Source organism: Sorex fumeus, unplaced genomic scaffold (genome assembly GCF_029834395.1).
Source record: "Sorex fumeus unplaced genomic scaffold, SorFum_2.1 ptg000061l, whole genome shotgun sequence".
NCBI classification, from domain to species: Eukaryota; Metazoa; Chordata; class Mammalia; order Eulipotyphla; family Soricidae; genus Sorex; species Sorex fumeus.
The window spans coordinates 12,597,054-12,623,727 of record NW_026606118.1 but is presented as its reverse complement, the minus strand read 5'-3'; the positions used below and the strand labels follow the sequence as shown (position 1 = coordinate 12,623,727).

The following is a 26,674-nucleotide window of genomic DNA, read 5'->3' as shown; positions in this document are numbered from 1 at the left end:
GACTGGGAGACCATCTAGAGTGCCAGGGATTGAATCCAGATCAGTTGCAAGTAAGGCAGTTGCAAGGTAAGGCTATATACATATATATGTATTTATATATGTCAAACTTTTTATATAATTCTTTATATCTATAAAATTTTGGGTTTGGGGTCACACCTAAGTGGTGCTTGGATGCTGGGGACTGAACCTGGGCCGGCCATGTGCAAATGTTCCATCCCTCTGGCCCCTGGAAAATGCCTTTTCTGGTTTGTTTTTTGGGCCAGAGCCAGGGGTGCTCAGGGCTTACTCTCACCTCTGCACTCAGGGATCATTCTCGGCAGGCTCAGAAGACCATATGGGGTGCCAGGGATCGAACCTGGTTTTGCATGCAAGTTAAGCATCCTACCCACTGTAATCTCAGTCCTGCCCCTAGCTTTCTGCTTTAATGTCATTACGTTTTTCAGCACTCCGAAGGATTCTGAGGTTCTCAGTGTTCACATGAAGAGATACATGTTCTCTCATCTGATGTAGCCAAACGCATGGTTCCCTCTTGCTCCAAACATTTCCTTCAGAGTATAGCTTAAAGCCATGTTGCAATCTTTCTTCTCTCTTCCATCACACCCAGCAGTGCTCAGGACTTACTCTGTGCTCAGAGATCGCTCCTGGTGGGACTCAGGGGACCGAATGGGATGCTGGGGACTGAACCCGGGTCGGCTTGGAGGAAGGCAAACACCCTACCCGCTGTGCTATTGCTCCAGCCTGGCAATGCATTTTTTTATAAGGGCGTTTCTGAACTTCTGGAAGAGGAAATGCTGGAGACTCCTCTTTCGGCCAGAGGCGCCCAGTACAGACTTGGGAGTCTCCCGGCGAGGAACCCATCGCAAGGGCGCAAACCCGACAAGGAGCCAGGTGCTCACAATCCCCTCAGCAGCTCTTCTGGCCTTGCACGTGGGGCCAGGGTCCGACGCACAGGATTACCCCCACCTCTAACCAAAAATATCTACAGTATAGATGTGCAAATTTCTCATGGTGGAGGTGGTGGGGGGGAATGCCCACATAGATCAATTGCAAAAATAAAACTATTTTAATGGGTGACGCGTGCTGCAAGTAGACTATGGACCAAACATAGCCACCTGTGTTACAAACCATTACACCCAAAGGGAGAGAGAGAGTAAAAGGGTAGGTGCCTGCCACAGAGGCAAAGGGAAGGGGGGGAGGGTGGTGGTGGTGGTGGTGGTGGTGGGAGGGATACTGGAACCACTGGTGGTAGAGAATGGGCACTCGTGGAGGGATGGGTGCTCGATCACTGTTAAGACTGAAACGTAATCACGAAAGTTTGTAAGTCTGTAACTGCATCTCACAGTGATTCACTAAAACATAATCAAGGGTAGCACTGTCTGTAGCACTGTCCTCCCGTTGTTCATCAGTTTGCTCGAGTGAGCCCGTGTAACGGGCCCAAGTGGGCTCGAGTAATGTCTCCATTTTGAGACTTGTTGTCACTGTGTTTGGCATAATGAATACATCACAGGTAGCTTGCCAGGATTTGCTGTGAGGGCGAGATACTCTCGGTAGCTTGCCGGGCTCACCGAGAGGGGCGGAGGAATCGAACCCGGCTCGGCAGGATGGCTGCACTCAAGGCAAACGCCCTACTGCTATGCTATCACTCCAGCCCCCCCAATATATAATAATATATAATATATAATAATAATAATCATAATAAAATATTTTAGAGATCAGACATCTCCCTGGAGAGGAAAACACAAACCAGGCCCCTAGACCACATCTAAGAGAGAAAATGGGATGAAAGAGGAGGGGCTCCCACTGCACGGGGCCCCCACCCAGCAGGCCACACTGGCCCTGGGGGTGCCCTTGGGTCACCTCAGGAGGCTCTGCTTGCTGGAGAACTCTGCAGGGCACAGCACCTATGTGTCCACCTGCCCCTCTTCCACCAGCGCTGGACCCCAGGGCCAGTTCCTTCCTCCTGCTCACCAGAGCCCCTTGCCCAAGGACCATCGCATTCTGTTTCTCACTCTGCCTCCACTCAGCGCTGGCCACTGCCTCGGGTCCACCCTCACTCTTCCGGCCTGACCCCACGGGGCACCCCTCTTTCCAGCCTGCGCAGGCCGACTCGAGAGGGGGCCTCCCTGCAGCCCAAGGGGCAATAAGCCTCAGATGCAAACATGCTTCTTGCTCTATCCCCCGGCGGGACGTGGGGCCGTCACCCACCTGGGTGACCACACCAGGAAGCGCCACCGGGGCCCCAAGGCGTCCACTTCTCTCTGGGCCCCGTTTGTGGGTTTCCCACCTCCCTCGGCCCCGGAACGAGCATTTCCCGGGGCAGATCTGAGGTTACCGGCCCCGCTTAAGGCCGTGCGGCTGAGGCCCCCACCACAGTTCCGCTGCCTGTTCCCTGCAGCTGCGAGGGTGTGCAGACTTGCAGATTTCACAGCATGACTGACATCCAGTCCAACTCGCCCTCCCGACGGGCCCACGGAGACGGGCTGCCTCTGGACTCTCTACAGACGGACAGGCAGGCAAGAGGGACAGGCGGACACTGCGTTCGATCCCCGGCACCCGTATGGTCCCTGATCCCTGCCAGGAATGATCTCTGAGCGCAGAAAAGTAAGCCCTGACCACCGCTGGGTGTGGCCCCAATAATCCCCCCCCCCACCACCAAACAAAAAGAGAACCGAAAGCCAGAGACAATATTCACACACCAGGTAATAAATAAGGCAGGGGCAGGACTTTCCAATATAAATAGGCAGAAAGGGCAGCATTTCAGAATGTGTCCCCTGCGTCCTCTCTAGTCCTGTCTTCTTTTTTTGTTTTGTTTTTGGGTCACACCTGTGTTCTGGTTCTGCACTCAGGGATCACTCTTGGCAGGCTCGGGGGACCGTGTGGGGGGTTGGGGATCGGCCCCTGGTCGGCTATGTGCAAGGCAAATGCCCTTCCCGCTGTACTATCTCTCCAGTCCCTCTTTTTGAGTTTTTTTTTTTTTGAGTCACACCCAGCAGTGCTTGAGGGACCATCTGGGAGGCCGGGGATTGAACCCTGGGTCAGCTGCATGCAAGGCAAACACCCTACCCGCTGTACTATCTCTGCAGCCACCAGAATGTCCTTTTCCTTTTTCCTGGATTTGGGGCCACAACTGGTAGTGCTCAAGGCTTACTCCTGGCAGGGCTTGGGGGGCCATATTTGGTGCTGGGAACTGAACCCCAGTCGGCCCCTTATAAGTTAAGCAACCCAAACACTGTACTCTATGCCCGCCCTCCCACCCTATTTTTATTTTCCCCAAACAGTGCTCAGGAGGCCCAGGTGTAAGTCCTAATGATATGAGGCCACATGGGTGGGTGGTCCAGTGCTAAGGTCCTAAGATGTGGGCCACTTGTTACTCGGGTCCTGCAATGCCAGAGCCTAACAGGGCCACCCCAGCACTGGCCAGGGGACCAGGTGGTGTCAGGGATCTAACCGGGATCAGGCACATGCAAGGCGAGGCCCAAACTAGCTCCAAGCCCACTAACTCTTTTTTTTTTCCCTTTTTGGTCACATCCGGTGATGCTCAGGTGTTACGCCTGGCTCTGCACTGAGGAATTACTCCTGGGGGTACTCAGGGGACTCTATGGGATGCTGGGGATCGAACCCGGGTCGGCTGCATGTGAGGCAAGCAACCTACCCACTGTGCTATCGCTCCAGCCCTTTAGTGCTACATTTTGGAAGTATCTCTCCATTCTGAAATGTTCCTTTGTGTTTTTCTGTTCCGAACAGTGCTTGTTTTTTTTTTTCCGGGATGGGGGGCATACCTGGCAGAGTCGGGGCTACCCTGTGGGTCTGGGGGGGGGGGGTCACTCCCAACAGTGCTGGGGGGAATTGTGTGGTACCAGGGATGGAGCTCCGGGCTTGCGCCTGTAGAGAGCATGCCCTCCATCCCTCTGAACCGTGGCCCAGCCCTCCGAACGGTGCTACTTATTGGCAGTCACTCACACAGCGCTTCAATGCTCAACACTGCAACTCTTTTTTTTTTTCCTTTTGCTTTTTGGGTCACACCCAGCGATGCACAGGCGTTACTCCTGGCTCAGGCACTCAGGAATTACTCCTGGCGGTGCTCAGGGGACCATATGGGATGCTGGGAATCGAACCCAGATCGGCCGCGTGCAAGGCAAACGTCCTACCCGCTGTGCTATCGCTCCAGCCCCAAAACTGCAACTCTTAATGTCATGATCATAATAGCCGCGGCATTCATAACACGTGACCACTTAGACCGTGCCAGCTTCTTTCCGTTAGGAATTTAGGGTCAGGTTAAGTACCACGCCCACACAGAGGGCTTGTTCTTGAGGAAGCAGAGGGTGTGGTCGCGCATTCGACAAACACTTGGTGAGGGTTCCCACCGGGCCAGGCCTCCTGATGCCCGCAGTGGTCCCAAGGCACCGCGGAACCCTGGGTGGGATGGAGTGTTTGCGTGCCCGTTTGTAACAGGCCACGCAAATAAGAACTTAGTCGACGGAACTCTGAGGTCATACAACGGCATCTCGCTTGGCTCGGGGCAGGCTTTGGGGAGACTTTCTCCTGCTAAGGAGAAATGAAAAGCTGCGGACATTGCACAGGTGCTCAGGTGCCCGCCCTGACTTGTGGAGCAATCCCTGGCATTTTACGCATGGTCCCAGAGCACTGCCAAGAATGATGCCCGAGCACTGGAGGGTGTGGCCTGTCCCTCCTTCCCGCCACTACAGAAGGAGGGAGATTTGAAGAAGGAGAATCTTTAAGTGGGCAAAGACTGAGTCGCCCAGGCAGGGGGAGGGCTCGACGTTGGCAAAGGCCTTGGAGACAGCTGGGAGCTAGGCAGAGGTGGAGGATGGGCAGGGAGGACGGAGACTCTTGTCACGGTGCTCTTGTGGATCGTGCAAGCCTCGGGAAGTCCCTAGAGGGGATGGGCACAGTGAGAGGTGCAGAAGGCTGAGGGGTGGGGGTGGGGCGGGGAGAAGGTGAGTGCTCTGACAAGTGGCGGAGAGGGTCTGGGACAGATGAGAGGTGGGAGGTGAGGGCCAGGTGACAGGAATGAGCCAAGACACAAAAGCCCAAGACCTGATGGGCGGGTGTGGGGGCTCTCGATGCACCCCTCGAGTGTCGAACCTGGGTGTCCGGCTTGCCCACAGGACACCCCGAGAGAGAAACAGGGATGTGTGAATGAAGACAGTGAGGGTGGGCTTGCATGTGTGGGGCATGGGGAATGTTCGAGACCCCCTGGGAGAGAGTGGGAATGCTTTCTGGGAACCCAGGGCTGAGAGATGGTCTCTGTGTGTGTGTGTGTGTGTGTGTGTGTGTGTGTGTGTGTGAGAGAGAGAGAGAGAGAGAGAGAGAGAGAGAGAAAGAAAGAGAGAGAGAGAGAGATTTTGGGCCACAGCCGCAGTGCTCGGGGTTTATTCCTGGCTCTGTACTCGGGGGTGAGCCTGATGGTTTGCTGGGATTCAAACTGGGGGCGTTGGCCGTATGCAAGGCAAGTGTCTTTACTCCCGGACTATCCCTCCAGCCCAGGAACTCAGTCTTTTTGGTTTTTTTTGGGGGGGGGGGGGGAGGGCACTCACTGGCCAATGCTCAGGGGTTACTCCTGACTCTGCACTCAGGAATCACTCCTGGTGGTTTTCGGGGGACCATGTGGGATCCCGGGGATCGAACCTGGGTCAGCCGCGTGCAAGGCAAGCGCCCTCCCCACTGTCCTGTTGTTCTGGCCCCAGAAGCTCATAATCTGGACTGAGATTTATATCTGAGTGTCTTCCAGGAAGTCAGAATACACATGACCCCAGAAGTCACATCCTCAAATCACTGCACGGGAAGCCAGAGAGACTGGCCTAGAAGACAACAGGAGCCAACACATTCCCCGCCTTCTGGGTATCAGTTTCCTGCTCTTCCCATCTCGCTACCTTGCTTTCTAGGTTGTTCCTAAAAGTAGGAAATCCTGTTACTTAAGTTCCTGTCACAGAGGGCTGACAACTAGACAGGAAGCGGAAGCCCACGGCTGGCTAGCAAGTTCAATCAAAGGGCGAGAGCTCAGGCTTTGCATGCAGGAGGCCCAGGCGTCATCCCTGGTACCACATATGTTCTCCCGTATCAGGAGGGGGATCCCCCAGCCAAAGAAACTAAGTACACACACACACACACACACACACACACACACACACACACACACGACTTCCTTAAATCAGACTAGTGAGCAGAGAGAATCCGAAGGAAAGCCGAGAGGCGAGACATTTCCTGACAAAGTGAGATTTCAGGGGCTAGGCTGTGGCTCAAAGACACTCTCCATGTTCAAGACCCTGGGTTTGAGCCCTGGCACTGCATGTACTCAGGGGCTATTCCTGCCTCTGTGCTCACGAGTGACTCCTGGCAGTGCTTGGGGGACCGAATGCTGGAGAGTGGATCTCCGTGGTGGACACAGGCCAGGCAAAGCGCCTTTACCTTGAGATCATCTCTGGTCTACACACTCAGTTTTCATACAGCTCTTTTTCATGGGTGTATCTATATATCTATAAATCACTGTCCTCCCATTGTTCATCGATTTGCTCGAGCGGGCCCAGTAACGTCTCCATTGGAGACTTTGTTGTTACTGTGTTTGGCATATCGAATACACCATGGGGAGCTTGCCAGGCTCTGCCGTGCGGGTGAGATACTCTTGGTAGCTTGCCGGGCTCTCCGAGAGGGGCGGAGGAATCGAACCTGCCTCGCTCAGGCCGGCCGCGGTAAGTCAAATGCCCTATGCTGTGCTATCGCTGTAGCCCATATCTATTTTCTTAAATCCCTTTTTGTTAAGTAAATCCAGAGTAAGACAGACATCATGCTGAAAGAAGTAAAGGTGACTTTCCCCAAAGTCACGTGCAATGATGGTTTATGATTTAATTGGCTTAGGCTGGAGCGATAGCACAGCGGTAGGGCGTTTGCCTTGCATGTGGCCGGCCCGGCAAGCTACTTGTGACGTATTCGATATGCCAAACACAGCAACAACAAGTCTCAAAATAGAGACGTTACTGGGCCTGCTCGAGCAAATCGATGAACAACTGGAGGACAGTGCTACAATTGCTTTGGCTTATTATTATTGGGGTTGGACCATAACCAGGAACCTCGGAGTCGAGGTTACTCCCAGCTCTGTGCTCAGGAATCACTCCTGGCCTTCTGGGAGGTGGGGGGGACTATAGGATTCCAGGAATCAAACCTGGGTTGGTGGTGTGCAAGGCAAAACGTTTGCCTTACCTGCTGTACTATGGCTCAGGCCCTGCCCTGGCTTGGATCTACATTCCTGTCTCCCACACAGAGAACAGGCTCCTGGCACCTAAGTTTCGAGTGCTTTAGGCTACCCTCATGCAGCCGCAAGGGCCTTGGAGGCAATCTCAGGAGGTTCTGGATGAGTGTGGCTGAAGGGAGGGGACCCACAGTGTCACATGACATGACATGTGGACACGCCCCCCCCCCCCCCCCCAGCTCTTCACTTTCCCCTTCCTCAGGAACAGGAGACCAAAACAGCTCTGGGGGATGGATGATTCACCCCTGAAGATAATAGCTCTGCTAAGATGCCGAATGCCACTTAGATAACCTAGACAGGGGCACTAAAAGGGTCCACTGAGGTCCTTACTTTTATTTAAGCGGACGCTGGACCGGTAGGAGAGTGCACAGCCTCCTTAGGAATGGAGGAAGCACTACCCACAAGCGAGATTGATCCTCCCCGATGCTTCAGACCACTTCCTAGGAAGGGGAAAACTGTTGTTTCAATTAGTGCTGTTAATAATTAATGTGAGGGTCCGTGCAGGAGGCCTGAATGAGGCAGTCGTTTGCATTTCATACACCTTTTATGTTATCCATTTGTTTATTTAGATGTGGGGCCGCTTTTATGTTATTCATTTTTTTTATTTCTTTGGATGTGGGGCCGCATCTGGCAGTATCTGGGGCTTACTCCTGACGGGCTTGGTGGACCATGTGGGCTGCCAGGCATCGAACCCGGGTGGGCCACGCGCAGGGCAAGCCCCTTCCCTGCTGTACAATCGCTCTGGCCCCAGTATATTGTTTAAGCTGCCTTGCAGAGCTAAGCACTGTGCCTTATGGGGTCGTGGCAACAGGTCGGCATGTTCTTCCAAACACCGGAGTCACTTCTTTTCCCCTGTAACCAGCAGAGAACAGAAACGAAACCGCTGCTCTAGTCTGATGGGAAAACTGCATGCATAAAGGATCCGTCTCTTCCTTCGATTGTGTCTGCTTCAAAGGAATATTTAAATTAGCATTCAGCTGGGTGCTAACATTCTAAGCGCCAGTTGGGGTCGGGAGGCAGCTGACCAGCTTAAGTGTGGAGAGCAGGACAGACACTGGCAGCCAATAAAGAGCTGAGAGTGGGGGCTGGAGTGATAGCACAGCGGGTAGGGCGTTTGCCTTGCGTGTGGCCGACCTGGGTTCGATTCCCAGCATCCCACATGGTCCCCTGAGCACCGCCAGCAGTAATTCCTGAGTGCAGAGCCAGGAGTAACCCCTGTGCACCGCCGGGTGTGACCCCAAAAGAAAAGAAAACAAAACCCAAAGAGCTGATATGGAATGGGAATGTTAGAGAGTGTGTGGAGCACAGGCTCTGCATGTGGGAGGTCTGGGGTTCACCCAGCGACCCACGGTCCTCACCTGCAAGCACTGCTAGGACCCCTGAGCACTAAGGAGTATGGCCCCCAAACAAAAGCGAACGGTCCATTTTCGGGAAATGATCATAGGATGGTAGCACTGTAGCACTGTCCTCCCGTTGTTCATCAATTTGCTCGAGCAGGCCCAGTAACGTCTCCATTGTGAGACTTGCTGTTACTGTGTTTGGCATACTGAATACGCCATGGGGAGCTTGCCAGGCTGTGCCGTGCGGGCGAGATACTCTCTGTAGCTTGCCGGGATCTCCGAGGGGGGTGGAGGAATCGAACCCGATAGTTAAAAAACAAACAAATAAAAGCCACTGGGTTAGTGCCATGGCCCCATGGTCCTGCAGAGCACACGCCAGGCCCGAGTTTGAACCCGGCATCATATGCCCACCCCGAGACACAGTTGCTACCCGTACTCCTCTTGCATGCTACACCAACTGGCAAGGGAGCAGTTTCTTTTTGTTTCATTTTTTTCCAGGGGGCCACACCCAGCGGTGCTAGGGGTCACTCGCAACTCTGCACTCAGGAGTTACTCCTGGAGGTTTCTGGGGGACCATATGGGATGCCGGGGATCGAACCCGGGTTGGCTGCACGCATTCAAGGCCAAAGCCCTCCCCGCTGTACTACTGCTCGGACCCATGTGGCAGTTTTTCTTCTGTTTTTTTTTTTTCCTTTGTCACACTTGGTGGATCCATGCTGAGTCAGGGATGGAACTTGGAGTTCCCCAGGCAAAGCATGTGCTCCAGCCCTCCGGGCCATCTCCCTGGCCCTGACAAATGGTGATTTCTTTTTTCTCTTTTTAACGCGGGGGAGGGGTGGGTCGTACCCAGTGGTGCTAAGGGCTTAGTCCTGGCACTGTGGTTAGGGATCACTTCTGACAGTGCTCGAGGGGCTGTCTTTGGGGACAGGGACTGAGTCTGGGCTAGTCAGGTGTTGTGTTTTTTTGTTTGTTTGTTTGTTTGTTTTTTTTAAGAGCTGAGTGAGCTAAGAGAACTCCAGTGAATGAGATTTTCTTTCTTTCTTTCTTTTTTTTTTTTTTTGCATTTTGGGTCACACCTGGCAATGCTCAGGAGTTACTCCTGGCTCTGCACTCAGGAATTACTCCTGGTGGTGCTTGGGGGACCATATGGGATGCCGGGGATTGAACCTGCGTCTGCTGCGTGCAAGGCAACCATACCCACTGTGCTATGCTCCAGCCCCCAGATATTCTGATATCACTGCAGTAACATCCATGGATCTAATTTGCCCTTTCAATGGATCTTTTATGCATGGGTGAATTTTTTTTTTCTTATCTTTGAGGGGTGGCGCGATAGCACAGTGGGTAGGGTGTTTACCCTGCACATGGCTGACCCAGGTTCGATTCCTCCATCCCTCTTGGAGAGCCCAGGAAGCTACCTAGAATATCCCGCCCGCACGGCAGGGCCTGGCAAGCTCCCCATGGCATGTTCGATATGCCAAACACAGTAACAACAAGTCTCACAACGGAGACGTTGCTGGTGCCTGCTTGAGCAAATGATGAGCAACGGGAGGACGGTGCTACAGTGCTACTCAGCATTGATGAGGGCTACTCCTGGCTCTGAGCTCAGGGGTCCCTCCTGGCAGATTGGGGGACCACAGACGATGCTGGGGATCAGAGCAGGGCCAGCTGCATGCAAGGCAAGTGCCTTAACCCTGGGACTTTCTCCCGGCTGCCTGCCCTGCGCACATAGGTCATTCAAAACGTCAGCTCGTGAAGCTCCGCGGATCTTGGTGCCGGAACATTGACCAGCAGCAAAGAGGCTGATGACATTTCAGCACTACCATGAGAACAGTTCTGACCTTGGAGCGCCTTGCAAGTGCCCTGGGATTCCCAAGTGCAGAGACATCCCAGTTTAGACCCACTGGGTGTTGGGGGGTGGGGGGGCGATGACACTCGGAGAACCTAGAGGGCCAGACGTCGACACCAGACCATCTGGGACGCACAGCTGGGTGCGTGCTATTTAAAGGAACTGCATTCTCAACCCTCTTGTGGAGTGAAAAAGGTTCCGAGGCCCTGGAACAGAACCAGGAGAGCACTTCATGAATTCCTACCTTTGCACCCCAAGCTTTCAAGGCTGAGAAAGTCACGTGACACGTGTCGCAGGCTTGCCAACTATACATCATGTGCTTGACACCCTCCTCTTGAAAACGTCTTGAAATACTCTCAACTGCCGACTCCTGGAAGCATTCTGCGGCTACTGAGGTCACCCCTCAGGGGCACGCGATGGCTGAATCTGATGGCAGTCTCAAGTCAGATCCTTTAGCTTTAATTTGCTAATAAAAACACTGAAGGGGGGCGGGGGGAGGCAGAAAACTTCCTCTGCGTGGACCCCCACCCTGGGGAACAAAAACACACAGGGGCTGGAGAGACCGTCCAGCGGGGTTGGATCCCCAGCCCTGACAGAAATGACCACGGAGCACAGCGGCGAGAGTAAGCGTGGAACACTGCTGGGTGTGGCCCCCAAACCAAACCAAACCAAACCAAAATACAAATATGCAAGTAAATAACCCTTCCCCCGCTTACTGAAGCTCAAAGAAATTTCTCTCGGTGTCCGAGAGATAGTGTACAAAGGTTAAGACGCTTGCCCAGCGTGCAGCTGTGGCCAGAATGTTGGTCTGGATCTTGGCATAGCTTGATGTTTCTCCAGCACAGAGCCAAGTGTGCCCTTCCCCGCCCTCAAGTTCTCACTCAATGCAACTTAACAGGTTTTTCCCCCTCAGGAGTATAATTCCTGGGGCTGGAGTAGTACAGTGGGTAAGGTATTTGCCTGGCAAGCAGCTGACCCGGGTTCGATCCCTAGCGTCCCGTGAAGTCCCCCTGAATCCACCAGAAGTGAGCCCTGAGCACTGCTGGGTGTGGCCCAAAGGCAAAAAAAAAAAAAAAGAAAGAAAAAGAAAAAAAAAGAAAGGAATAGAATTTCTGAATTTATTTTAAGATTTCATTTTATTATTTAATATTTGATCGATTCTTTCATTTTAACTTTAATGTATGGGTCCTACCTCCGTAGGAATGTAAAGACAGTCCATTTGGTTCAGGGTCAAGTTTGGACAACGAGACCACAAGGACGCAGGAAAGGTAGTGAAGACCCTTTCCCAGGGCGTGCTAAAAATTCTGGAAATTTCTTCCGGGTCCTTTTGTGACAGTGACACTGGGGGGGAGCCAGGGGCATGCTTCTTGCCTAATCTTTCAAAGTCATTTCCGGGCAAGGTGAGGGGTCCGGGGATGAAGGGCATGGTGAGATGACAGGTGTCTTCATGTCCTGAGACGCTTCCCTGAGCCACAGCCACCATCTGCCTTAGGCCTCTCCTTCCCTCCCAATCGTTAGTTCGAAAATTCTCAAGTTGGCTCAAACCCTAAGTATGGAGAAGGTGCATCTTCTCACAGGGTCGGGGAACTAAATCTTTATTTTATACAACATTTACACTGCAAAAGTACAGATTTGGGAGTCAAGTGCAAAGGTCACACTACTCGCGACTCTTTTTTTTTAACACTCATTACTCTTTGAGCTCAATGGGAACTGCAGGGGTAGCTTTTGGGCCACACCTGGTGGTGCTCACGGAGCACTCCTAGTGGTGTTTGGGGGACCCTGCGGGGTGCCGGGGAATCAAACCCGGTTGGGCACAGCAAGGCAAACGCCGGAGTCGCTGTCCTATGGTTCTGACTCTTAGTGGCAGCTGTTAGGACCTCCAGCACTGGAGTTTAATCTCGGCCACTGCAGGATTGAATCTGAAGGGGGAAGCTTGCCAGTGATGCAGGGGGCGGCCCAACAAAGCTCAGGGATTCTCTGCCAGCCTAGAACGGGCTCCTTTAGGGCTTACTTCTGGTTGCATTTAGCACCAAGGCTGACACCGCCCCCCCGCTTTTTTGTGGTCTTGGGGATATAACTCAGGGTTCCACACATCCAATGTCAGGCTCTCCCTTTGAACCATGCGCCCTCCCTCTGATCTCTCTCTAGTCTGCATCACAGGGTCTTAAAAATAAGTGAGAGGGGCTGGACAGTCCAGCAAGCAAGGCACTTCTCTTGCGTGGAGCTGGCCTGGCTTTGATCCCCAACACCCTATGATGGTCCCCCAGGCACCACCAGAAGTGATCCCCGAGCACAGAGCCAGGAGTAAACGCAAAAGAACCCCCTCGTGGGAGCGATGAAACTACACATATACACACTACGATGCTTTAATGCCAGCCTGCCTTTGGAAAGACAATAAACGATGAATCACAAACCAATTAAGTGGGAAGTACCCACTTTAAAGCAAAGCAGTATTAGTGAAGAACGGACTTTGTTAAAAATAAATATATATGTATGTTTTTTGAGGTGCCAGGATAAACCTAGTCTCACTCATAGAAAACAAAGCACTGACCTATGAGCCCACATTGCGATGGTCCAACTTTGTGCCCCCCCCAAGAGGAGGTGGGGGACGGCGCCCCAGCACTGCTCCAAGTTGGTGCTCAGGACTGGGTATGGGGGGGCAGGACCACGACTGCACGTGGTGCTGGGGTCGGAGGTCGGGTGGTCCCCGGCAGGGCAAGGGCTTCACCTGTTCTACTATTGCTCGGGCCCACGCAGGGTTAAACTTTGTTTCAGCGACTCTTTGGTTTGTGGCAAGTCAGAAGTGAAGAATTAATGATTACACTCAGTGGTGTCGCTGCCTGAGTACCCCTTTATTATCAAATCGGTTTTTTTGGGGGGGGTGGAGGCTGGTCACGCTGGGCCAGGGATGGAATCCAGCGCTCCTGCAAGCAAAGCTGGGCTCCAGCCCTTCGAGGAATTTCTGGGCCCAGGGCAGCTCCTTTAACGGGAGTCCCTAATTCCGACCTTCCTGGCGCTTCTTTTCTACTTTGGACAAACTGGCAGGCTACGGAAGGTAGCCTGCCCACAGGGCAGAGTCTGGCAAACTCCCGGTGGTGTACCAAATATGCCAAATACCAGTAACAATGATGGGTCTCATTCTCCTAAAGGGCCTTGAATATAATCTCAGGGCTAGGATGAAGGAGACGTTACTGGGGCCTGCTCGAGGCAATCCACGAATAACAGGATGATTTGTGATTGGTGCTTCTTTTACTAGCCCAAGGATGAAGCGTCAAGGATGCAAGGGCAGAGCCCGAGGGGAGGGAGCCGCCGGGCTCCTGCCTAACGCAGCCCCGGGAGCCGCACCGGCGGCCCGGGAGGCGCCCAGAGCACAGCCCCCGACCGCGGCGTTCATCTGCGGGAAGCGCATCTCAGCTCTGCCGCCGGGTTTGCAACCACGGGTGCGGGGTGCGCGGGTGGCCCGCGAGTCCTCGGAAGCCCCCGGGCGCGCCCAGCCGGGTGCCAGGGTCCCGCAGGCCCCACACCGCCCCCTCCCTCCTGGCCAGGCAGCCGGAGACCCGCGGCGCCGTCTCAGATCCCCCGCAGCCGAGCGGAAGCTCCAGGCGGCAGGCAGCGGCGGCGCGGCAGCCCCAGGGAGACGCGCAGTCGCCGGGCCCGCCCCGGCGCTGCCCAACGGCCGCCCGGCCCGCCCACGGGGCGGAGCCTCCCTGGGGCGGGGGCGGAGCCGAGGTGTGGGCGGGGCCTCGCCGGCGTGTGGGCGGGGCCAGCCGCGACCGGCGCGGGAGGCGGGGCCAGGGCCTGGGCCGGCGCCGGGCGGGCGGGCGGGCGGGAGGGGAAGGGGGCGGAGGGTGAAGGAGCGCGCCGGGCCCCCCGCCGGTCTGACTGGCCCCGCCCCGCCGTCCCCGAGGGGGAGGGGGCGGGGCGACGACGCACTCGGGCCGCGCCGCACGCTCGCCGCGGCCCCTCGGTGCGCGCGCACGCGCACGCCCCAGGGTCCCCCGCGGAGGGGGAGGGGGGCGGCACACAATGCCGACGACGCCTACGCAGTGCGCAACGCCCCGGCGTCGGCCGCTGCCGTCGCCGCCGCCGCCGCCGTCGCCGCGACAGGCCGGGCGCCGGGGGCGGGGGCGGGGGCGGGGGTGAGGCGCGCGGGGCGGGGCGGGGCGGGGCGGGGAGGGGGGGAGGAGGAGGAGGAGGAGGGGGAAGGGGGGAGGGGCGGGAGCGGCTCGAGCGCGCGCGAGAGCCGGAGACTGCGCGAGAGCCCGGGAGGCCGGAAGCGCGCGTGCGCGCCCCCGCCCGCGAGCGGGGAGGCGGAGCCGCAGCCGTAGCGGCCGCAGCTGTAGGAGCCGCTGCAGCTGGGAGAAGCGCCAGAGAGAGGCCGGGCCTGCTCCGGTCGGACCGGATCCCTCCCCTCCCCCCCTCCCCCTCCCTCCCCGCTCCCCTCCCCTCCCCCCTCCCAGCCCACTTCCGCAGCTCGCGGCCTGGCCGCCGAAGGAAAGCGGCGGCGGCGGCGGCGGCGGGAGGACGGACGGACGGACGGACGGACACGCACCTGGGCCGGCCCGTCTCGCTCCTCGGGGCTCCGACGCGGGACGCTCGCCGGCCGCCGCCGCCGCCGCCGCCGCTCCGGGACGCGCTCCGCCGTGGCGGCGGCGGGAAGGGAGGGACCGGCGCCGGGGAACGGAACGCGGATCGCCCCCCTCCCCTTCCTCCCTCCCTCCCTCCTCCTCCGATCCGCCGCCCGCCCTCTCGGCTTCCGTCCCCTCCCCCTCCCGCAAAGCCCCGGATGGAGCCGCCGCCGCCGCCGCCTCGCCGCCGCCGCCGCCTGGCTCCGGGGGATGGTTTTGTCCGGCGGCCAGAGCCCCGGCGCCAGGCGCGGCCGCCCCCGCCCCCCTCCCCGCGGGGCCCCCCCGCCTCCCAGCCGCCGCCCCCACCCCACCCCCCGCCCCGCCGCGCGCGGCCCGGGCCCTCCGCCTGCCTGTCGCCCGGCGCCCCCGGGACCGGGGAGTGGGGGGGGTCATTGGCCGTCTTTGTTGCCACCGCCGCGCAGCCGGAACCGTTTGCGGGCTCCGGGGGGGGCGGGGGAGCCCGTGCCGCCCCCGACCTCCCACCGCCCCGGAGCCCGGGGCCCCCGGGAGGGAGGGGGGATGGGGAGCGGCACGTGGGCTCCGGCCCCGGGAGGCGGAGGCGGCGGTGCGCGCTTACCTGTCGCCGGTGCTGTCGCCGCCGCTGCTGCTGCTGCTGCTGCTGCGGCGGGGGGGGGGGGTGTGGAGCAGGCGCCGCTGGGCAGCGCCGGCCGTGCTCGCCCCGCCGCCCCGCTGGCCCCGGCGCCGCCGCCGCCGCTGCTGCTGCTGCTGCCGCCGCGGTCGGTGTCTCCGGCGCGGCGGCGGCGGCGGCGGCGGGGCTTTTCCTGTCCGGTTACGTTAAGGTCACATGACCGAGAGAGCGGAGCGACTAGTGCAAAGAGGCGGCGAGCGGCTCCCGCCGGGGGGGAGAGGCGGCGAGCGAGCGGCGGCGGCGGCAAGGGGCCCCCCGCCGCCCCCTCCCTCCCGCCCTCGCTCCCTCCCGCCCTCCCTCCCGGCGGCGGCCGCTCCCCTCCCCCGCCCGCCTCCGCCTCCGCCTCCTGCTGCTCCGCCGCCGCCGCTGTCGTTGCCGCCGCCGCCGCCGCACCCGCGCCTGCAGCTCCTCCAGCCAAAACTTCTGCAGACCATGTGCCGCCGGCCCGGCCGGGAAACTTCGCTCCCTGCAGCCCCGCGGGCTGGTCTGCGCGTGGAGGTGGGACCTGGTCGGGGATGCTCGGACGGGGCTGCGCTTGACAGTCGCTTCCCCCGCACTCTCCCCTACCTGACCCCCACCCGGGCTTCCCGGGGAGCTGCTTGCTGGGGGGGCGGGTGTGGGGGGAAACCCTTTACCCCCCCAGGGGGCCCGGAGGAGCCACACTCCCGGGTGGACCAGCGCCGGGAGGGCAGAGGCCGAGCGTGCTCTGGGTGCTGGGATGCTTCTAGGAGTTGGGATTTTTTTTTGGGGGGGGGGGGGTTTGGATTTTGGTTTGTTTTTGAGCTCCCGATGCTCGGGTAGGGTGGGGGGCATTGACAAAAAGAAATCCAGAGCTTGTGCCCCGGTTGAGTCCGTTGGTCTTGCAGAGTGCTGCCAGAATCATTGCAGCGCGGGTCGAGCTCTTGTTACCAAAGGTCCTGGGGGGGGTGGGAAAAAAATATATATATATGGGTAGAAGACAGGAACGTCCGGAAAGGGCTTAAGAGGCTTGGGAGTGGGTTCTCTTTCGGCCCTGGCGGTTTTCTAGACTTGCAAGGCTTGGAGTTAGAGAGGATCCGGTGACCCGGGTCTAAGGAGTGGGAATTTGCCGCGTCTCACCTTTGAGGAATTGGAAGTGGCTCTTGCGGATTCGGAAGGAGGAGGGAGTTGCAGCGCCCCGGCTGCGCTGGTCCTAAGGTCTTTGCTGGATATCCGTTTTGGTTTTACACAGTCAGACTTGAGCTTGCGGTGCCTGATAATGAAAACGGCAAAGCGCTTGTGGTGTCACTCCTGAAAATCTGTGTTTGACTTAGTAATCCAGTTAGACCCGTGGCTCCTGATGACTAATTCCTTGAGGACCCAATAAGCAGCTCGGCCTACGGAGTGCAATAGAGTTAGCAAGTACCTGCCTTGAACTTCTCTCTTCTTTGGTCGGCTGGATGAATGGCTTTGCTGAGTGGTCGAAGGACTGCCTGCAAAATCAAACTCGGACCCTGGTGTTTCGAGTGTGCCTTCCCTGACATATCAAAGTTGGCCTTCAGACAGGCATGCCAGGTTCCACGGGTGGTTCTGTGTTTGCCATCTTTCAGTAGAAAACTGTCGTGATTTTAATTGGTAGAAAGATTGAGTGCTTGTCGGTGTTGACTTTAAACTTTTTTTTTTCTGCTGTGTTGGGGATCAAACCCAAAGTCTCCTGCATGCAAGGCAAGTGGCTCTACTGCTGAGTTACAAACGTTTCTTGCAGTCTGAAGCAGTTCTCAACAGGAGAGTGAGCTGAAAGAAGGAGAGTGGGCAAAGGAATGCCAAAGTTTGCGGAAGCCTTTCTGCAGAAACTTAAGCTCCTGGTCTTGTCTAGGGCCATTGGCTTTGAGTCATGAGTAAACTTCCCGAAAATGCTGATCAGAGAGGTTGTCCGAGGGCTTAAGGCTCTCGTCTTGTGTGCAGCTGACCCCGGCTCAATCCCTGGCACCACATATGGTGACAAGGGGTGACCCCAAGCACAGAGCCAGGAGTAGCAGTAGCTTCTGGGCACAGCTGTCCCCGGGTCTACTCCCGTCACCCCCCAGTAGTAAGCTTTCCCTGGACTGTGGCCTTAAATTGTATGGAAGTCAACGGGGGTCATCCCTAAAGAAGGTGCTTTCAGGAGCCCGTAGGCCTGGGAAGGGGCGTGCACGGCTGGTGCTTGTGTTGTGCTTGTAGGAGTCCCAGGAGGTTCCGTCCCTGGTACCGCACTCGGTCTCCAGAGCATGGAACTGGGAGTAACAACCGTCCTGGCTCACTCAGCGGCATCTACTAGTCTTCTAGAGTTATTGCTTTTGAATTTAGGACCGGACAGCTTTGCAAATTCTCTCAAGCCCTAGGCAGGCATACTTGAATTTCACCAAGTGTGTCAATTATTTTTATTTTTAATCACCATTATCAGGTACTATACAAACAGTGCCTACTTTGTACAGCATGAGGAATGTGAAGAATGTTGAAGTGGAAATCTTTAGGTGGATGCATGTGTGCAAGGACCGGGGAGAAAGCTTAGTCCTGAAGAGAAGGGCTGGTCTCTCAGGACAGGGCCAGCAGGAGTGGCCAGCAGGGTCAGTCTGGTTGTGGAGAAGCCACAAATGCTGTGAGTTAATAAAGGAAATCGGTCATTGTTTAGTGTTTATGGGGGACGGGTTGAAAACACATTTGGCAAGTGAGGAGTCGGAAATGGTTTCACGCATGGTACTTAAAAGAAAATCATGGTTCAAGCAAATAATCTAAGTGGACTCATCAAAAACTGGTATGTTAACATCCTGCAGAGTTTTGTGTTGCTGGAAACAGCTTGTCACGCTGAGGTGCAGCCTGGTGAAATTGCACTTGCTGTGTTCGGGACAGGGTGGTTTCAGTGAGACTTGGACACTGATTAGGAAACAGTCGTGTGTGAGTTTGGGTTTTGGTTTGGGGGGGGCACACCTGTCTGTGCTTACTCCTGATTCTGTGCTCAGGGATCACTCCTGGAGGTGCCTATATGCCGTGCCCCAGGCTGGACCCGAAGTAAAGCAAGCACCTTACCCACTGTCCTGTCTCTGGCCCGTGTATGTGGGGATTTTTTTTGACGTGGGGTGTGTGTGTGTGTGTGTGTGTGTGTGTGTGTGTGTGTGTGTAGACTGAAGACAAAAGTTAGCATTGATAAAAGTCATAGTGGGAGGAAATAATGTGGGTAGATTCCCAAAGCATCTTTTTCTCATTACATGATTTTGTGAACTATGCGTTCTTTTTTTTTTTTTTTTTTTTTTTTTACTATGCGTTCTTAAGTTAGGAGAATGACATGCTTTTGCATGTTAGAGTTACAAGTATAGAGCAGACTACCACGCCTTCTGTGTTTGATGTCAGGCCCAACGTTTAAGTCAGAAAAGATGTCTGTAAAATGTCTTCTATTTCATTGGTTTGGCGATGGAGTTTATAGAAAATGCTTAATTTGTGCTCAGAGATTCTTCTTGTGGTGGGGGGAATGGGGCGCACCTGCTGGTACTCAGGGCTGACTCCTGACAGTCAGTGCTCAGGGATCCGAACCTTGGTTGGCCGCATGCAAGGCAAGTGCTTGACCTGCTGTACTATTGCTCCGGCCCAGAAAATGCGTCATTTGTGCAGGCGAGCTAACTTGGAGGACGACTGGAGTGCCCGGGGTCCACTTGGGGTTCCTGGTACTGTATGCCACATGGGAGCCCCTGTCCTTCCCCCTAGCGTGCCTCAGATGGAGCTCCTGGGCACTGTGGGTGTGGTAGGAGGAAGAGGAGGAGAGGGTCTTGAATTTTGTTGGTTCTTAACTGAGACCACTTTTCCTCAAAGAGTTCTCTACTTCGGGAACCATTTATTTTAAACCTATCGTGGACTTCTGTGGGTTTCGAACTTGTGCTGTGATTCTTTCGGGGGCGGGGGGGGGGGGAGCGAGGTTTGGGCCATCCCAGTCTGTGTTTGGCGCATCAGCGGTGCCAGGGATGGAGCCTGGGCCTCCACTTGCGGGGAGCACGCAGCGCATTGAGCTCCTCTCTGGCCTCTGCTCCGAGTACGTATGTGAAACTCAAAACAATATTCAGAAAGCTACTTGCTTTAGGAATGATATTTATTTATTTTCTCCTTAGACTGTGATGCCTTAGATTGATTTTTGTCAGTTGTAAATCTGTCAGGTCCACAGCTTGGGAGATACTGCTGTTTGTTTTCTGGTTGTTCTTCCCAAACTTGGTGTGAAGCAGTAAGCATTGTGTAGCTCACGCAGTTCCCTGGGTGAGCTAGGTGGTGCTGGTCCAAGATGCTGCTGGGACTAGAGGCTGTGTCCCACGGTGGTTCGCTCTCTGCCCGCCAGTGCTGGTGGCAGGACTCAGTTCTCCTGGACTTGCTGAGCATGGTGGCCTTTCCCAGGGCTGTCGCCCGAGAGCAGGAGAAAGCCATCTCTTGACACCTTAGTGAAAAATCACTTACCAAGTCCGGTCTCCTCAAGGGGAGAGGATTTAAACTGTGTCTTGGAGTTCCAATCTTTTTTCTTTTGTTTTTGGGTCACACCTGGCTATACTCAGGGATTACTCCTGACTCTGCACTTAGGAAATTTCTCCTGGCAGTGCTCAGGGGACCATCTGGAATGTCAGGGATCAAACCTGGGTCACCCTTGTGCGAAGCAAGCACCTTATCTGCTGTCCCATCTCTCCAGCCTCGGCTACCAAACATTTAAGCACAGATTTTTCTGTTCTGTGTTTTCGGAATTACACCTGGTGGTGCTCAGGGGTTAGCTCCTGGTTCTGTGCTCAGGGGTCACTCCTGGCAGGCTTGGGGACCATGTGGGGTGTTGGGGATGGAACCCAGGTTGACCAAATGCAAAGCAAACGCCCCACCTGCTGTATTACCACTCTGGTTCCTATGTCTGTATTTTATTATATTTTGTTTTATCATTTTTATGCCCGTATTATAATAGCCACTTTGGTCAATATTTTTTCTCTCTGGGTAGATTAGGACTGAACCAGCAGATTTTTGTTGTTTTTTTTTTTTGTTTTGTTTTGAAGCGGGGGGGGGGGGGGGGGGGGGGAAGGGGTAGGGGGCGGGAGCCCACATCCACTTATGCTCTGAACTTATTCCTGGCTCTGCTCTGGGAGCCGCAGGACACCAGATGCAGCCCCAGGGGTCCAACCCAGGTTTGCTGCTTGCTGGGCAAGTACTGTGACTGCTCTGGCCCTGAGCCCACAGCTTTGCTAAGGTTGATGTGTAAGTAATATCTGTAAATTAGTCATTTTTCCCCCCTCTGGGGACATCCCGCTCTCCTTCAACCAATCTGAGCTAGGCTGAAAGCACAGAAGTAGACCAGTGAATCTAGACCTTCTACGATGGGGGAGCCGAACAGATTTTCTCCAGCTTTTGTCACGAATAATCTGTTTCCTGGTGAAACGTGATGGGAGAGAGATGTGCTCCCAAGTGGTGCCTGGAGTCCCCAGGGCCCCCTCCTGACAGTTCTGGTGGGCGGTGCGGGGCCTGTGACGTTCCTAGTGGCCCTCGGCAGTGTGTGTTGGCCACAGTTGGCGGTGCTTGGGGGTCACTGTATGCAGTGCCAGGAGCTGCCTTACCTCTGTACTATCTCTGGCCCCCCTTGATTTATTTAACTTTAGTAACCGTGGTGTAAAACTCTTCTTCGGATGTGCACTTGGATGATTAGTTATCCTTTTTTCTCATTCATTTTTTGGACTTGGGGACACAAAAATTGGCAGTGAAGGGGTACTACAACTCCCACTGGTGCTCAGGGCTCAAATCCAGGCTCTCGCTGCAGAGCATGTGCTCAGCTCTTCCAGCTGTTTCTCTGGCCCCTGATTGCTCGGACTGGGTAACTTAGAGGAAGACCGGGCAGGGCTGGCAGAGTGCCTGGCTTTGGCTCCCAGTACACCTGGTCCTCCGAGCATCACTTGAAGATCAACACTGGTCCATCTCCAGGGCTACTGTAGAGACCCTCAGCCCCGCCCGGGTGGCCAGTGTCACCCCAACATCCTCCAGCCCTTGCAGGAGATGGAAGCTGGCAGAGAATTGCCAAGGGCCCCGAGTCCCCTAAATCCCTCGCCTCGGAGGCCCCCAAATGAAATAACTTTAAAAAGATAGTCAGGGCTGGAGTAGAAAGAAAATGAGGCCACTGCTTTTCTGCTGTGAGCTTCCCACGTGGACTCTGATTGGATGGATTTATCGGAGGACTTGACTGGCCGGCAGGCAGCTCCCCGGTGGTGGAGTTTAAAGCGAGGTGGTGCTCGGGGGCCCTCAAGACCGGCTGTGTTTTGGTTTGTTTCGTTTTCTCAAAAGTGTGCACTGTAAACTTCCTTACGCTTAAGAAGCGGGTGGGAGCTGCTGCTTTCTTTGCTTCTCGGCGCTTCCTGTGCTGATGTAGTTGTGTGTGGTTGACACGCTTGTTATTCGCTTGCCCCTGCCTGCCTCTCCCCCCCCCGCCCCCCCCCCCGTGTCCCTTGGGTGGTGGCTCCCTGGGGGCCTGGGCAGATGCCTGCAGAACTGAACGGCGTCTGAGAGGTCTGAATGATGCTCTCCCCACTGGTACTGAGTGGGGAAATGCGTCTGGATCTTGATGGTGCTGGGGTGTCTGTCTGTCGTGACGGCTGCTGTTCCTGCTCACAGGTCATAGCAGGGAAACAGCACCATCATTTGCTTCCTGTACACTTCATTCTGCGATGCATGTGTCGTGTTTTTTTGCTTGGTTTTTGGGTCACACCTGGTGGTGCCCTGGGTTTGCTGCTGGTGGTGCTTGGGGGACCAGATGTGGTGTGAGAGGTTGAACCTGAGTCCGCTGCATGCAAGGCTGACATCCTGCCTCCCGTACTGGCTCTCCAGCCCCTGGAAAGAGTATTCCTTTTCTTTTTTTTAAAGTGGGGGAGTGAAACTGAATCTCTAGTTACGGAATTGTGTTTGACATGGAATTTTTATTACTGAAAGTGAGATAAATGACTGGGGGTGGGTGGGATTACCTCCCTCATCTTCATATCATCGTATTTTGTTTTTTTCTTTCTTCTTGGTTCTTTGGTTTTGCGTTGCAGAGTTTTGACGTGCCCAAGGACCGGACCATGAGGTACTGAGGGTCCGACCCAGGGGTCCTGCGCGCACGGGGTGTGCCCAGCCTTTGCTCCAGCTCCCCAGCTCCTTGGCATCTTTGCCTTTCTGAATACAATTGGTCATGTTCAGGATCATTCATATTCAGTTGCCAGTGGCTACTCTTGGCACAGTGCTCGGGGGCCAAGGTGATGCCCAGATCCAGCCGGCCTGCTTCCTCCAAAGCCTGCCTCCTGTAGCATCGTAGTTCTGAGTAGTTGGGAAGGGGGGCTGTCGTTCCTGCCTGAGACGTGGTCAGGAACCAGGCTGCAGGCTCGCTGCTTCAGGTTCTCTCTGGGCTCCCCGGGGCAGGGGGGAGGCGGAGAGAGGGTTTGGGATGTGGCACTTCAGGAGACCTGGAGTCTGGGAACGTCCCAAGAAGGAAAACTCACGCCTTCAAGCATGCGGGCACTGGGTGCCGTGGGTGCCACCAGGGTGCTGGAGTCAGAAGCTAAAATCTGAGATAATAACTTCAAACACACGAAGCTCTTGAGAAGCTCGTTGGTTTAGGGGCCCCATCCTAGGTTACTTGGCTACTCTGTGTTTGGGGGGGATGGGGCCAGGCCTCTGGCCTGCAGATGCGCCCAGAGTTCCAGCCCGCAGAGCCAGCTCTGTGCCCCAGGCTTTTAATGTTTTTGTCTTTGGGGCCACTCCGCATTGCTCAGGGGTCACTCCCGGCGGTGCCAGGGATTGAACCCAGGTCTGCTGCGTGCGAGGCAGGAGTCTCCCTCTGCACTCGGACCGGCCACATGGTCCAGGCTTTCCCCGACTTTATTTAACAAACACACTGGTTTGCAAAGTTGTTCACGATGATTTGTGGCAGGCATTCATGTTGCGACACTAATCCCATCACCACTGTCACCTTCCCTCCACCAACGTCCCCGTTTCCTCAGGCACCGCTCGGGCCCGGCCCTGTGGCAGGCCCACGGCCATTCGTTTTACATTGCTTGTCACCACTCGTTGTGTAATGGAATGATTCAAAGATAGTTCCATAGAAGAAAACTTTGGAAAGTTGTTGTATCTCACCGCGGGGACATTACGTCCTCGTCTGAGTTTTTTTCCAAGCACTGGTGGCGAGTTCGTTCGGCCTTCTGTGGCGGTGTTTCGTCAGTCAGCCGCGGTTGGCTTCTGTCAGCATCCCCTCCAGTCTGGGGCGCTGCTGCTGGGATGTCAGTGCTTGAGAGGGTTTTTTTGGTTTGGTTTGGTTTGGTTTGGTTTTGCTTTGCTTTTTTACTTTTTGGGTCACACCCACCCAGTGGTGCTCAGGGGTTGGTTACTCCGGGTTCTCCACTCAGGAATTACCCCTGGCGGTGCTCGGAGGACCATATGGGATGCTGGGGATCGAACCGGGGTTGGCTGTGTGCAACGCAAACTCCCTACCCGCTGTGCTATTGCTCCAGCCCAGTGTTGGAGAGTTTGGATATGTTGTTCCAGAAAATCCAAAATATTTCACTTGGGCTGTCTGTGAGGCTCTGTCCCGAGGTGGTGGAGTCTGGCCGGGCCTGACCGTCCCAGGAAGGCGGGAATGGCTGTGGGGCTCTCCCGTCCCCTCCCCAGAGAGCAGGCTTTTTTTCTTTTTCTTTTTTTTTTTTTTGCTTTTTGGGTCACACCCTGCGATGTTCAGGGGTTATTCCTGGCTCTGGATTCAGGAATTACTTCTGGCGGTGCTCGGGGGACCCTATGGGATGCTGGGAGTCGAACCCAGGTCGGCTGCGTGCAAGGCAAACTCCCTACCCGCTGTACTATTGTTCCAGCCCCGAGAGCAGGCTTTTTAAATGAAGAGCAACATCTTGGATTTGGGACTAATGTCGCGTGGTTTAGATTTGGCTGGAATTATATAATTTTTGTTACTGTCTTAAGGTGATGAACTCAAGAAGCATTCTCGTCTGTGTCTTTATGTTAGCATTTAAGAAGTTCATGAAACATTAACTCTCATGTGCTAATCAAATTTATTAAAAAGTCAAGGCTTTCTATTGACACAGAATGTATCTTTTGTTGGTGGTGGTTTTTGGGTTTTTTTTTGGGGGGGGGCATATCTGGCAAAGCTCCTGGGTTACTCCTGGCCTTGCTTGGGGAGGGGACTATATGGGATTCTGGGGATCGAACCTGGGCCAGTCCCAGGCAAGGCTAACGCCCTCCCTGCTGTGCTATCTCTCGGCCCCCCTGTGGCTTAATTTTGAGTAAATCCTCCTGAACAGCTTGGAGAGTTTTCACTCTCTGTCCCTGTCCCCTACCCCCCCTCATTTCCCCCAGAACATCTGTGAGGCAGCTGACCTCCGCCTCGCCCTCTGCGCTGTATCTTGATCCCCAGGATGGTACATCCCAACTTCCTGTGCTACTTTGCTTGCCTCGGAGTAGACTTGACAATCCCTCATGCTTCCCTGTTTTATTTACATGATTTGGGCATGTTGAAACATTCTGTTTTGAGACATTGATGAATTTCAGGTTGTGCTGCAATAAAACAGCCTTTTTTAAAAAATAAAAATATCTCTTTGTGCTCCTCTGAAAACCACGGGTTCGTAACATCTCCACCCCCCCACCCCCCAGTACTGTTTTGTGTTTTGTTTAATGTGAAGAAAGCACCTGTGAGGAAAGGGACTTTGGGATAGTGAGCTGAAATCTTCCTTAAAAGGGGCAATCCAAAAGCAATAGAGCAAGTCTGAGTAAATACTTAAGTAGGACACATTGGGGGACTCTTCCTCTGCAGCGATTTTGCTGCCCCCAACGCCCCTCCTCTCAGAAATTGCCAGGGCCTTTCTGGGTTTAGTCCTTGGGATGGAGGAGTGGCCACTTCAGTGCATCTGTAAACTGACCGGGAGAGACTCCGGTTGGAAGTTCGGCTGAGAACCTCCTGGCTGTGGCCCGAGGTAGATTGAGATGTGTGGGTGGGACACAGGACTCCAGCCTCGGGGACCCTGGCTGGCTGTGGGCCTGGGCCCCCTATTTTGGGAAGACTGAGCAGGACAGTAACTAAGACTAGTTGAGTGTGAGTTTTGTCGAAGAATGAAAGCCTGGGACCAGTTTTCTACCTACAAGCTTATGCTTCTGACTGGTTACCTGAGAACTCACCCCGGAAGCCCATGGGCAGCCCCCTGCTGTATGCAAAGCAGGTATTTTCAAAGGTTGGGCTTGGCCCCTTGGTATTCAAAAGAGCCCGTTTTCAGATGCAGAAGCACCTTCCGGGGCTCTGCTAACCCTGAGTTTCCCGACCAGAGTTCAGATCCTGGATGTAACTTAACCTTAACTTCATCGCCCTAAGTTTTCACTTTCAGTGGATTTGTGTGCCAGCAATTCTCATCTTTTTACTTTTTTAATCCTCATAGCATCCCTGGGAGATGTTGCTACAGTTAAACCCATTTTACATGGAGGAAACGGAAGCCAGGAGTAGTTCATTGATTTGTGCCGGGAGTCACTGGTGAGCGGCCAGAATTCCCGCCCGGGCTGACCTGTGGGCCTCGCGCCCAGCCTCCAAGCACAGCTGATGTCCTGCCCAGCACTAGCCATTCATAGGGATCATTTTATTTTATTTTATTTTTATTAGTGAAATACCATGAGGTACAGTTGTAGATTTACAGACTTATGTGGTTGGGTTTCAGTTATACAATGATCGAGTACCCATCCCACCACCAGTGCCCATTCTTTACCACCAATGATCCCAGAAGCCTTCCCACCCCCATCCCCTCCCCCCACCCCACCTCACCCTGCCTCTGGCAGGGCATTCCCTTTTGCTCACTTTCCTTTAGGTGTTGTAGTTTGCAATAGAGGTATTGAGTGGCCATTGTGTTCGGTCTATAGTCTACTTTCAGCACACATATCGCATCCTAAGCAAGTCCTCCAAACACCCTTTACTTGGTGTTCCCTTCTCTATCT

At 55.2% G+C, this 26,674-nt stretch overlaps 1 protein-coding gene across 1 annotated transcript in view; it reads right to left on the bottom strand.

The window, feature by feature from the left end:
- ZBTB2 (zinc finger and BTB domain containing 2) overlaps positions 1–15,982 on the bottom strand; it is a 35,823-nt gene extending 19,841 nt beyond the window's left edge. Inside the window, exon 1 of the mRNA XM_056126085.1 lies at positions 15,659–15,982. The gene's annotated coding sequence lies outside the window, so the exon portion shown is untranslated. The remainder of the gene's footprint in view (positions 1–15,658) is intronic.
- Positions 15,983–26,674: the final 10,692 nt, after the last annotated feature.